Raw genomic sequence first — 12,195 nt, 5'->3', positions numbered from 1 at the left:
TCAGAATGGTGGATATGGGATCTGCATAACAATGGTCGTGCGTATTAGGTCCTATGAGAGAAGACGGTATCATACGTACGATCTAAACTCCTTCTTTTAGTGAGTCTACCATCCTCATGAGGAAACGTGATGTGAAGTGACACAGCTATAATGTGATTCCTGCCAAGGGAGTAGCTCACATGAAATGAAAGACTTATGTTACCCAGAGGGACTTTCTGTGGGTGAATGTAAAGTCCACAGAGAACCTGGGGTCTTAGAGAGTCTCTGCCCAATCACCATGACGTGCCCTGATGTTCACCAGGATGTTGTGGCAGGTGGAGGTATCCTAGACAGTGAGTCAATCAGGAGAAGCTAACCAACTTGAAGCAGACAGTGGGTTCCTGGGTGGCTCTGTCAGTAGAGTGTCAGACTCTTTGATTTTGGCGCAGGTCATGATCTCAGAGGCATGGGATTGAGCCCCACATCTGGCTCCACACTCAGCATAGAGTCTGTTTGTTCCTCTCCCACTGCCCCTCCCACTGCTATCTCTATCACTCTCTGTCTCAAATAAATAAATCTTTAAAAAAGAAGCAGCAGACAGATCTGAGCTCAAATGCTGATTCTTCTTACTTATTGTGATGTTGGGTAAGTTGCTAACTCATTGGAATTATCAAGTTAAATTAATGAGATACAAGAACTGTTGTTATTGGCTGCCATTCGTTCTGTCCTTACCACACTTTGAGCATTGTGATAGGTGCTTGAGGTGAATGATCTCATTTACTCCTCCTGTAACCCCATGAGATAGATGTATTATTGGTTTAAGGCTAACAAATTAAAGATCAGGGAGCTTCAGAAACTCATCTAAGATTCAGGTCTGTTTGACCCCAAAGCCCAAACAGGGAACTACTGTTCCTCTGCCCCTTCCAAGGATATAAAAATGACTCAGAAAGTCATAAACATAAAATGATGCCAAATTCTTGTCCTTGGTCTGGTTTATCCAAGCTCCTGAATTTTCTCCTTTGAATCTGAATTTGACCCAGATGCTTTATACCTTTTCCTGATCTTCTGTTCTGATCTTTTCCTTTCCAAGAAGACATTATCCTAGATTTAAAGGCAGAGATTGTAAAAAGAGAGAGCGTAGGGGACACCTGGACTGTGACTAGATTTGTGACCTTCAAGATATCGTAAACTTTTTGAAATTTTAATTTGGTAATTTTGTATAAAAATCTGCACATCAGGCGTCTCTTGAGAAACTGAAATGACAACGCTAGGCTTGCATTTTTCCATGATAATTGGCAGCCCCTCAAATCTCAAGAAGGTCCCCTTCTTATAGCACCCTGTACTTTTTTTTATACTTGCTAAGGAAATATACATTTTTGAATTAATGAGGATGATGACATGAAGGGAGTGTGTTCACATATCCATTTAATACCCTATTCCTATGATAACTTAATAATCCATGCCCTTCAGTATGAAGCTGGCTCTCAATCTTTTTGAAGAATTGATCCATAATGGCCCCAAACACTTGCCATTTAAGTCCGAATGTTGGAAGTATAATGACTCCATAGTGATGTCTTTCTGCCACTTAATGGCCCCTAAACATTAAAGAAATTCTAATTGGCAGGGTCTGTGGGGCTATTGTTTTTTAACTTATGGTAGCTTTAGCTTCCAACTAGTACAATATACAAGATTTATGGGCAATAAAACGTAGATCCCTAGCCATAAGAATTGTCACGAACTGCATGTAGGGGAAAACAATCACAAGTTTATGTTGCCTGATGAGACAGTGATTGGCCATAATCATACTTTGATTTCATATACTGGCTTTCTTCAGAGGATCACAAGGTCCCTGCACATGTGGTTTATGAATCATGATCCATATAGACAGGGATGGTCCATCATCACCAAACCTTCTGTAGAGCACCAAGCACATTAATGCTCCCCTCATTTAGGTTGTTGTTATTTGAGCAAATCCAATTAATCTAACAAATTGAGCAACTATCAAGAGTCCAACTCAGTGCACATGGCTGTTTGTGGTGAGAGGACCTTTACAGGTTGACTTTATTCAATTCATGTATTTTCTAATTAAGTATTTCCTGATCCTCCCAAGTAGAGTAGCCTTCTCCTGGTCATCCTCCCCACTGCTCTTAGCACTTTGCCAGTTTCTTGCCCATACACAGTTGGGCTCAGGTGGGAGTCAAACAGCATAAGTGTCTTGGCAAGGCACAGGGTTCAGGGCAGATTTCAGGTAGGCCCCTGTATCCATCTCTCCTAGCCAAGTGAATAAATCCCACCAGTTCACCCATTCTCAATCTTCTCATCTTTAAAATCAGAAATAACACTACTAATATTGCATAGTTGGGAAGAATATTTTGGAATATTGTACATAAAGTACTTAACTATACTGATGGTATTGAATAAATACTAAACTATTCTTCCAGAGTATGGGAAATGTGTTGTGCTTTTTTATCTATTCCTCTTGGCGGAATTCCTGCTGAACTGAAGATTGTAAAAACTTATTAAAGGAAGGAAGGAGGGATCCCTGGGTGGCTCAGTGGTTTAGCGCCTGCCTTCGGCCCAGGAATCCTGGGATCAAGTCCCACATTGGGCTCCCTGCGTGGAGCCTGCTTTTCCCTCTGCCTATGTCTCTGTCTCTCTCTCTCTCTCTCTGTGTGTCTCTCATGAATAAATAAATAAAATCTTTTAAAAAATAAAAATAAAGGAAGGGAGGGAGGGAAATTCAAAGCCATTAAATTATATGGGTCATTTAATGGCTTTGAATTTCCCTCTCTTCCCACTTAGCAGGATAGCAGGAACAGAACAAGTAGGAATTTGGAATTCTTCAAAATAAATCCAAGGAAAAATAAGTTTAAGACATATGAATGGATATTTTATTTTAATTTTATGCACTACTATTTACCTAAAAAATACGAAAGTACCACTTCGAAGGGATACATGCACCCCTATGTTTATTGCAGCATTATTTACAATAGCCAAACTGGAAGCAGCCCATCAATAGGTGAGTGGATAAAGAAGATCTGGTATATAAACACATGCATGTGCACACACACACACACACACACAAACACACACACACACAGGAATGTTATTCAGCTATGGATGGTTATTTCTGGGCCAAGACGTTCTGTGGTCAACATAACTCTCCAACTCTCCATTGGCATGTTTCATTTTGAGTGTTTAATATAAGACCTTTCCAAGAAAAATCTGCTTTTTATATAATTGTTTCATACTCCATATTTTCTGTCATGAAAAGGTCATTACTTTTCTCCTCCGCAAGTGTCTCCTACCTCATGACAAATCCAAGCCCCAGGGGCTCATTCGGTCCCAGGAGTCAGTTTGAGCTTCAAATTGCCATGCAGAGTGGAAACTGGAAAATTTAGTCTACTGGGGACCTTTCTGTGCTGCACTGATATTAATGTTACACTGCTGAAAAACAGATGCTGTCTTATGTCTCCAGAGGACATCCTCGACCTGTACTCAGTGATCCCAGCATGTCACCACCTGATCCTGCAATAACTTACCCAGGAAGTGTGAGGAAGGGGGAACGAGGTCTTGCCTCACTGTCTTCTCAGTCGTGGTCATTCCACATGCACATAGTCATGGACTCCGTATTGCACAGTATCCCAGCAGGAAGTCGCACCCAAGGGATTCAGCAGAAGAAAGCTGCACCAAAGGACAATTTCAAAATAGAAGTGGCTGAGCAAAAACAGAATCGGTGCCTTCCTGAAGCTATGATTTTAATAGCATATTTTAGCCGCAACTACACCGTGATGGAACATGTTTCAGTAAATACTTTGACACTTCTAGTCTTCATGTTTCTTACCCAGCTACTTCCCAGATTTGCAAATGGGTGCATGGTGGCTTTTCTTTCTGAAATGGCACTCACAGGCTCATGTTTAATATTATGCTAACTTGGCTCAGAGAAGATCCTTCTGGCCTCCAACTATAGCCTTTAGGTACAGCCTCAGTAAGGCAGGAAGGTAGAGGGAGGCTCAGTGCTCCATTGCAGTCTGTGTGAGAGACACAGTTGGCAAGGACTGGGCTATTTCAAGGCATGAGGGTGAACACAGAAATATATTTCCATAAGTATACCAGATGCACTAATTGGAGTCCACTGTCCACTTCTTTGGAGCCTACTTTCGAACACACAGCCTCCAGTTTTCATTTACAGCTTCAGAAATTTATTTGTTATTCCCAGCTGGACTTGTGTCCGGGGCTCCAGAATGATAGCTATAATCATTAGGATTTTAGGAAAGTGAGGACAAGAGAAATTCTCCAATATAATTTCCATCCTTTCGAACATAGCCTGCTATCATTCAAACTTGTCAAGTTGCACGTGAGTTGCTAATGGGATATCAGAGATATAGACCGGTCATGTATGCAGAGCTCCATCACCAATCATATTCTGGCAGATTCAGAGTGTGGGGTTTTGCACAGAAGTTCAGAAATACACATGGAGGCCTTCACAAAGATATTTATCAACATTCTGCAGTGCCTGTTTCTAAATTTTATAAATATTTTAATAAGTGAAAAATTAAAGTTAATTTCCAGGTGGTTTTGTTTTCTCATGTGTAAAATGGATAATAATAGTACTTTCTTCACTGGAGGGCTTTAAAGCTAAAGGTGGATTAATACCTCAATCATTTGTTGAATGAGGCAGAGGATTGCTCACTAGCTAGCTAGCTGGATAGGTAAGTGGGTAATAAATCAATATAGACACATTGATAGACGGACAGCTACCCAATAATGTTGAGTGTTCCAGTCCGGGGATAAATAATCATTATTCACTTGGTCTTCAATACATGTTTATAGATTACTTGGATGATCAGAATAAAGCTCTGTACTGGCTTTTTAACTTTCAGTTCTTGAACTTCACACATTCATACTCAATATTTCTTTCAAAATAAAAAAAAAGAAGAGAAGGTATATTTTCCAAAAGATGTATTTCCACTGAAAAAGTCCACTGGTAAAAATGAAGCAATTACCCACAACATTATTGGGATTGGTGTCTTCTATCTGCCACTGAGAGTACAAATATGTGTAGGGCAGACCCACACACATGAGTGGGGATATCTCAATGCACAGCTCTCCAATTTGGAGGGAAGAGGGTCTGTGGAGAGTGTATGGGGATGTATGTCAAGATCATTTCATGAACAAATTGATCTGTATAATTAGAGGTTGTATCTTATTAAACCACTCTATCTTGGTCATTTATGAATACAACCTGGTTTAGATGAATCTACTTGATTTCCAAGAGGAATTTCATTAATAACAATGATGATTCTTAGAATTTAACTATGTACAAGACACAATCTAAGTGATTTGTGTGTACTAATTCACTTAATTTCCAGAACAATCTTGTAAGTTAGGTACTATTAGCATCTCCCTTTCACTGAAGAGCCCAATGACACAGAAGGGTTGAGGAACCCCATGACATCTCATACCAAACATGTGGCAGAGCTGGGGTGTGAACCTAATAGTCTGAACCCAGAATATAAGCTATTGGCCAGTACAGAACCCTTTTATTTAGAAAATGGGTTTTATAGCTTAGGAAATGGTGGCTGAGAAAGGAAACTGATCCATAGAGCCAGAGCCAGGGCTGGGAAGTGTCTTTTAATTTAATTCATACAAATCCACTAAATACTTCCTTCAGGCCAGCAGTAGGCAAGGCCATTAGATATACAATGGGGAACAAGACAAATAAGGTCCCATTCTAGCCCTTGCAGAGATGAACTGAGTGGGGCATGAAGTGATTGAACTGGTGGCAGTAAGAAAGCAGGGTCAGCTGTGCTGCTGGAGTGCAAGGAGCCAGGGCAGCCTCAAGGCCCCAGGGTAAGAGCAGGAGGAGGATGAAATTAGCCAGGTAGGTGTGCCTGATCAGGCCTTGGCACTTAAGGCCTTGCTGCATTTTGAACAAAATGAACCCTTCTCATTGTGGCTTCCAGAGTTGAGAACTGGTCTGGCCCTGGCTACCAAGTAGGATCTCATCTGGAACATTCTCCTGTTCTCCCTCTGGTCCATCCCAGTTGCCTGTTTTCAGAGTTTCTTAAATAGGCCAAGATCTCTCCTGACTGCAGTCTCCTTTATATATGCTCTTCCTTCTGCCTAAAATGTACTTCTGTGCCTTTCCAAAGCTCCTTCAGGGCTTACTTCAATGCCATCTCTTCAAGGAGGCTTTATAAATGACCCTCCGAGTTCCCTCCAATGATCCCAATTCGTGATTGTTATGGATTGAATTATGTCCCTCCCTCACCCCAGATCTCCATGTTGAAGCCCTAACCCCCAGGACTTCATAATGTGACCTATTTGGACATAGATTTCATCAGGTGGACCCTAATTCAGTATGGCTGGTGTCCTTATAAGGAGGGGAAATTTGGACATAGACACAGATTCAGAAAGAAGCCACATGAGGATGAAGGCAGAGATGGGAGAAACACTTCTACAAGCCAAGAACACCACAGGTTGCCAGCAAAACACCAGAAGCTAAGAGTGGCATGGAAACAAACCCTGCAGACATCTTAATCTCAGGCTTGCAGCCTCCAGAAGCGTGAGGTAATCAAATCCTGCTGCTCAATCAACTTACTCTGTGGTGCTGTTTTCTGGCAGCCCTTCCAAACCAGTACAGTGATTACAACTTTATTATGGGTTAACTTAGCCCACTCGACTAGGGGGCCAGGCATGTCTGCTTCAGTCACCAGTGCCCCTAACCAGGACTGGTATGCGGCAGGTGCTTAAAGAACTCTTGACATGGGCCGATTCTCCTTTCCCTCCAATCCCTCTCCTCCTCTCTTCCTTTTCCTTTTTTACTCCCTCCCCTCCCCATACTCTCTTCCACATCTCTTATTTTTGAAATGCTTTCAGGATGATGGGGATCCAAATATTTCTAGAACTTCCTCACAGTTTAAGACAGGTTGAGAAACAACTGAGACCAGAACCAGATGCCAAGGAGACGCCACAGACCTTACCCACCCACCCAAGAGAATTTTGTTTAATTTTCAGGTAATCTTGGGTATAGCTTGTTTCCCAAAGGTGGGTCACAAAGAACTTGCTGGAAGGCAGTGACTCGTAGAGCAAGTGGAAAGCACATGGCCCAAGGTATTGCCTAAGTTTGGTTTGTAACCTTAGTTCCTTCTCTTTCTGACTGTGGGCTTGAGAAATGCCTTTATCTTTGACTCCAGCTTATCTACAAACTAGGAATATTGTGTCAATCTACTTTTTTACATTTAGCAATATATTGTGAGTCTTTTTCTATGAAAATAAATGCTAATTTACAGTATCTTTCTCAGAGTTTGCAATCAATGCCACTATTAAATATATATACACATATATTAAAGAATTTATATAGTTATGAACATTAAATATATATACATGCACATATGGTAATTAACTAATCCTCATTACTGTACATTTAGATATCTTTCAAGTTTTGCTATTATAATGGTTGGTGAGATAAACTTTCTTGTACAGTCATGTTTGTGAACCTGTGCAATTATTTTCTTAGACCATGTTTCAAGTATTTCTTTAGAATAGATTTTTCCAGGATAAACTTAGGTCTAAGGAAATGCAAATTTTTGAGATCTTTCCTATATACTGTTAAACTGCTTCCCAGAAAAAGTTGGATCAATCCATCCTCCTTCAGCAGTATAGAAAAGTATAAGAGCACCTGTTCCCCTCACCAAATACTGTCATTCTTTCACCCATTCCAGCTTAGCGATTCTGAACATTTCCCGTGTTCAGAAGCCTTTGGTATTTATCTCCAGTGTTTCTCCTTGTGCCGTTCACTGCATTCTCAGTGTGCTCTGCTTCATGCCCCATAGGAGGGATTCACCCTGGCTCTCTTATCCTCCTTTACCCTGTTGCATTTGTTTCCAAGGAAGGACATCAGAGGGCAAGAGAATCTCCATGCTCCCCTCCATCAGGTCAGGTCCACGGTTTGGCAGTGGCTGTATTTCTCTGCCTGTGGCCACAGAACTTGTCTGGAAGCTGTCTTTCACAGACAAGTTCTGGTAATACTGCTCTCTCACAACCCTTTGGTCTTGCACAATTAAGGATTCTGCTGTTGCTTCTCTGGATGCTTCTTTATCCTTGTGTGTTTCTTCACCCTGCCTACCTCTCTACAAACACTGATATATTATTAAGCTCTGTTCAACTACTGCTTTGGGTGTCCCATTTGTTTCCAATTGGCCCTACAAATGATATATACATATTTCATTAATACTCTATTATACAGTATTGCAATATTTTCCCCAGGACTCCTGATTCTCAGGTGAAATTTTTCTGCTTTTTTTTTTTTTTTTTTAAATATAGCCAGGTATCCCCAATTTGAGGCAGAAGGAAATCTAATTTAGCAAGAAATCTAAACCCTAGGACTATTTTTCAAGAACAGCTATTTTATGATTTAGAATAAATACAGTTATAGGAAATAGGAAAATGAATTAAGAAGTCTTCCTGAAATAGCAATAAAGCAGACATAATACTATGGATAAAAATGGTGATGTGAGTTAACACTTTGGCCTCAAAATGGATTTCTTTAAATGGTGCAGAAGCTTTGCTTACTTACTTAGGAGGATTAAACTTTCTCCTTAAAATTATTTATATTACTTGTTATATGTAGAAGACATTTTCTTGTGGTTTCCAATTCAGCGAACATTTCATTGAGTATTTGTGGTGAGTCAGCCACTTTCTTAGCCTTCACTCAGTATGGGAACTCTGTAAAGTTGGTGCTTTCATCCTCACTTAAAAGGAAGATCAAAGTTCATAGAGGTTAAGTAAGATACTTAGAGTCACACAGAAAAAGAACAAACTAACTTCTCAGCAGGAGAGAAATTTAAACCTAAACCTTTTGCTTTTAAATCCAGTGCTCTTATTACAGTATCAAATACTTAGCCAACAGAATACATTTCAACAGAAATCATGAATATTTAACAAAATTCAGATTTAGCCTACATATAATAATGTTTCTGAAATGTTCAAGTTCAGCATATAACTATTAAAGATACATGTTATGGAGGTTAGGGCCACATAAATTAGAGAATTTACAAAAGTAAAGAGTTATAAGTACCGTGTTTAAGTGAAACAAACATTTTCTAAAACAAAGTCTTTTATGAATAAAAATAAATATAAAAATATACTATGAAACAGGTGGCAAAGTAAGCCCACATTGATATCAGTTAAAACTGATATAACCAAGTGGATATAAAAACTGTTAGTGGGAATTTGCTTGAAACGGGTCACCCTGAATAGAAAGTATGTGTACAATAGGAGAAGCTATTGATTTTTGGTGTGTTAACAAGAATTAGTGGGCCAGAAAATGTATATTCATTTTCTTCATTTGAAAATAATAGACTGTAAAATAATAGAATTGTTATCACAGTGCAGGATCAAAATCTCATGGGCGAGCCTCATCTGAAGCATTGTTGGTAAAACATATGGCAGTTATGGAGATTCTTTCCCTTCCATGCTCATAATTACAGAGTTCAGCTGCCTCCATGTGATGCAAGCAACTTGCCAAAAAATAAAAAAAGAGATAAACCAATCCGCCTATGCATTATGAACAGCAGTGCATGAAAACAACAACCACTGTGGGACAGAGGTCTCTTGTGACAATGTGGAGTCGAGTGGATGTGGTTGCATTTTAGTTCAAGCTCAAGACTTACAAATAATTTACTTCTAGAGAAAGACTGTGCTCATTAAATCTAGTGGCATTTTCTAACATTTAATACTTTTTAGAATCCAATTCTAGAAAGATGGCAACTTTATAATGTATTTGCATCCCCTTCTCAACTCCCACTGCCAACCACCTCTCTGAATGTGGTGTCCATAGACTCCAGAGGGCTGGCAAGATTTGGGGGCATGCAGAAGTCAAGACAGGAAATGGCGCTTAAAGATCTCTGCTCTCCTAGATCAAATGAGAGCCTGGAAATCAATGGAGAGAAACATGGCAGCGTTACAAAGAGTATGGACCTATGGAGACCTTGGACATCCTTACCCCTTAAAGACTCAGGGGCTGGAAAAAATACTCTTGGAAAAACCTGTTGATCTCCCTGGTTTCAGAGCAGCTTTATTGGAACTTGACAGGTAGACTAAGTCCTTTTTTATAGCTAAATATTGTTGATAATTAGTCTGACAGAGACGAAGGTACCTTTCTTATCTTTGAAGGTCAATGCTAAGGAACCCTATGGCTGAAGTTGAGCCCCACTAAATGGGAAGGGAAATTTTACATCTAGTCAAAAGAGACCTAACAGCCAGAGAAAAACACTGGAGAATAACAGGCAACTTAAAGAGACAAAATTATCAACACTTAAGATCACATTATATAGCATGAAAAAAAAAAAAAAAAAGACTTCACAGGGCCAGATACAGGCAATTCTCATGATTCACGGTCGATGTTTTACACAGTTGCTCTGAATATTGAATTAGCAAATACCGGGCCATGCTGCTGGAAGAAATACAGGGATAGGTTTCTGTGAGCCTCTAGTCAAAGTGTTTCACCAACTGATTAATACATACCTTTGTTTCATGTGTGTTTGTGTTTAAAGACCCCTTGTTTAGTACATATCATGGATTCATCTGTTGAGCTCATGGCCAACATCATTATAACTCATGTTTGAATGAAGCTTATCTAACACATGCATTTGCCCTGGAAAGCATGTCATGGCCATTTTGTACTGAGGGACATTAGACAGCTCTACCACACTGTGCTTAGGGGCCATTTTAAATAACAAAGTCAACAAAAAAAGACCCACAAAGTTTGTGGTTAAATATGGCACTACATAGACTGTGAAAAAGACATTTGTTTGTAGTATGAGAGCTTTAGTAAGAAGGCAGCTGGAGGCACTGCACGTTGGCTTTCTCAAATTTTTCTCCACTATGAACGTGTCTGCAAATGACTGCAAAAGCACCATGAGTATTGGTTTTCGGGTTGCAAATACATTTTAGCAAGTAAGCAAATTCACAAACACAAAATCCATCAACAATGAAGATCAAGTGTATATAATAATATTTTTAAACTAAAAATCTCAGAAATTGAAGGAGAATGTGGTTACCATTAGAACCTGGAACACCTAATAGAAGAAAAATCTTAAATCATGAGAAAAACTAAGGAAAGGGAACTATGAGGGAAAAGATAAGAGATGAGATAAGATGAGGGTGGTGCTAATTTGCATATACTGGTGCTTCCAGGGGAACAGAATAAGAACAGATGGAGAATGGGTTATAATAAAACAGTTAATACATTAAAAATTCATTGAGTTAAAGAAAGGCTTGAGTCTGAATCCTGAAAGCCTCAACCAATTCTAAGCAAGATGGATAAAGAAGTCACATACTAAGACAAAGTCTGAAAATGCTCTTCATTTTCTTATCTTGGGAATACAAAGAAAACATTGAAAGCTTCCACACAGAAAGAGAAATAATTTGCAAAGGTAAAAAAGGATCAAACTGGCATGGAACTTCTCCTGCATAGCACCAAATTAGAGATAATGGAATCACATTGTGAGGTCGCTCAGAGAATGAATTCTGAACCAATAATTCTATGTCCAACCAAGATGGTATTCATCTGTTGGTGTGAAATATGTCTGCAGATATAAAAGGGTTCCGGGAACACATCACTGGCACTTCACTGAAGAGACCGAAGTATGGACTCTAATCAACCAAGAAATGAATCTAACAAGAGACCTCAAGACAGAAGAGGATAGGAGGAAGGGAAAGAGAATGAAATAAATAAAGATAGAAATAGAGACAGATACACATAATTACCAAAAGCCTTGGTATGCATAGCATACATATCAAAGAATTCCTGAAATAGAAGTCACATGCTCCCAGAGAAAATATTTAAAACTGGGAGAATGAAATTCCTTCTGTGAATAAAACCATGAAGGTATGGGATAGACCAGAGAGGAGAAATGAAAATATTTCTAAGTGTTCATTGCCTTGATGTAGGAGGGTAACAATGGGCAGGCAGGTTAAAGAAGCTCGGTTAGAAGTAATAACTGCTGTCTCACTTTATCACAAAAATAGAATAGTGAGTGGTTCTGGGCATGAAGAAAGGGGAGATCTTTGGTGGGAGTATGCAACAGAATAGCATAAGTTCTGAACTAACAAAGGGTACAAACAAGGCAGTTTATATGTGTAGTGCCTAGAACAGATCGACAAAAATAAATAAGGAAAAACTAGAAATAACAATGTGTAATAAACAGT

General features: G+C 39.4%; 1 long non-coding RNA gene across 2 annotated transcripts in view; it reads right to left on the bottom strand.

Moving 5' to 3' along the window:
- The window catches only part of LOC112662433 (uncharacterized), a 33,310-nt gene extending 21,843 nt beyond the window's left edge, over window positions 1-11,467 (bottom strand). For both annotated transcript variants that reach the window (XR_003138524.2, XR_003138525.3), the window contains exons 1-3: window positions 11,325-11,467; window positions 8,561-8,735; window positions 3,522-3,663 (exon numbers count right to left, since the gene is read on the bottom strand). This is a non-coding gene — a long non-coding RNA (uncharacterized LOC112662433). The remainder of the gene's footprint in view (window positions 1-3,521; window positions 3,664-8,560; window positions 8,736-11,324) is intronic.
- Between the last annotated feature and the right edge of the window lie 728 nt (window positions 11,468-12,195).

This window comes from Canis lupus, chromosome 13 (assembly GCF_003254725.2).
Source record: "Canis lupus dingo isolate Sandy chromosome 13, ASM325472v2, whole genome shotgun sequence".
NCBI lineage: Eukaryota > Metazoa > Chordata > Mammalia > Carnivora > Canidae > Canis > Canis lupus.
Note: the sequence above shows the minus strand (reverse complement) of the source record. Positions and strands in the feature narration are given on the sequence as shown.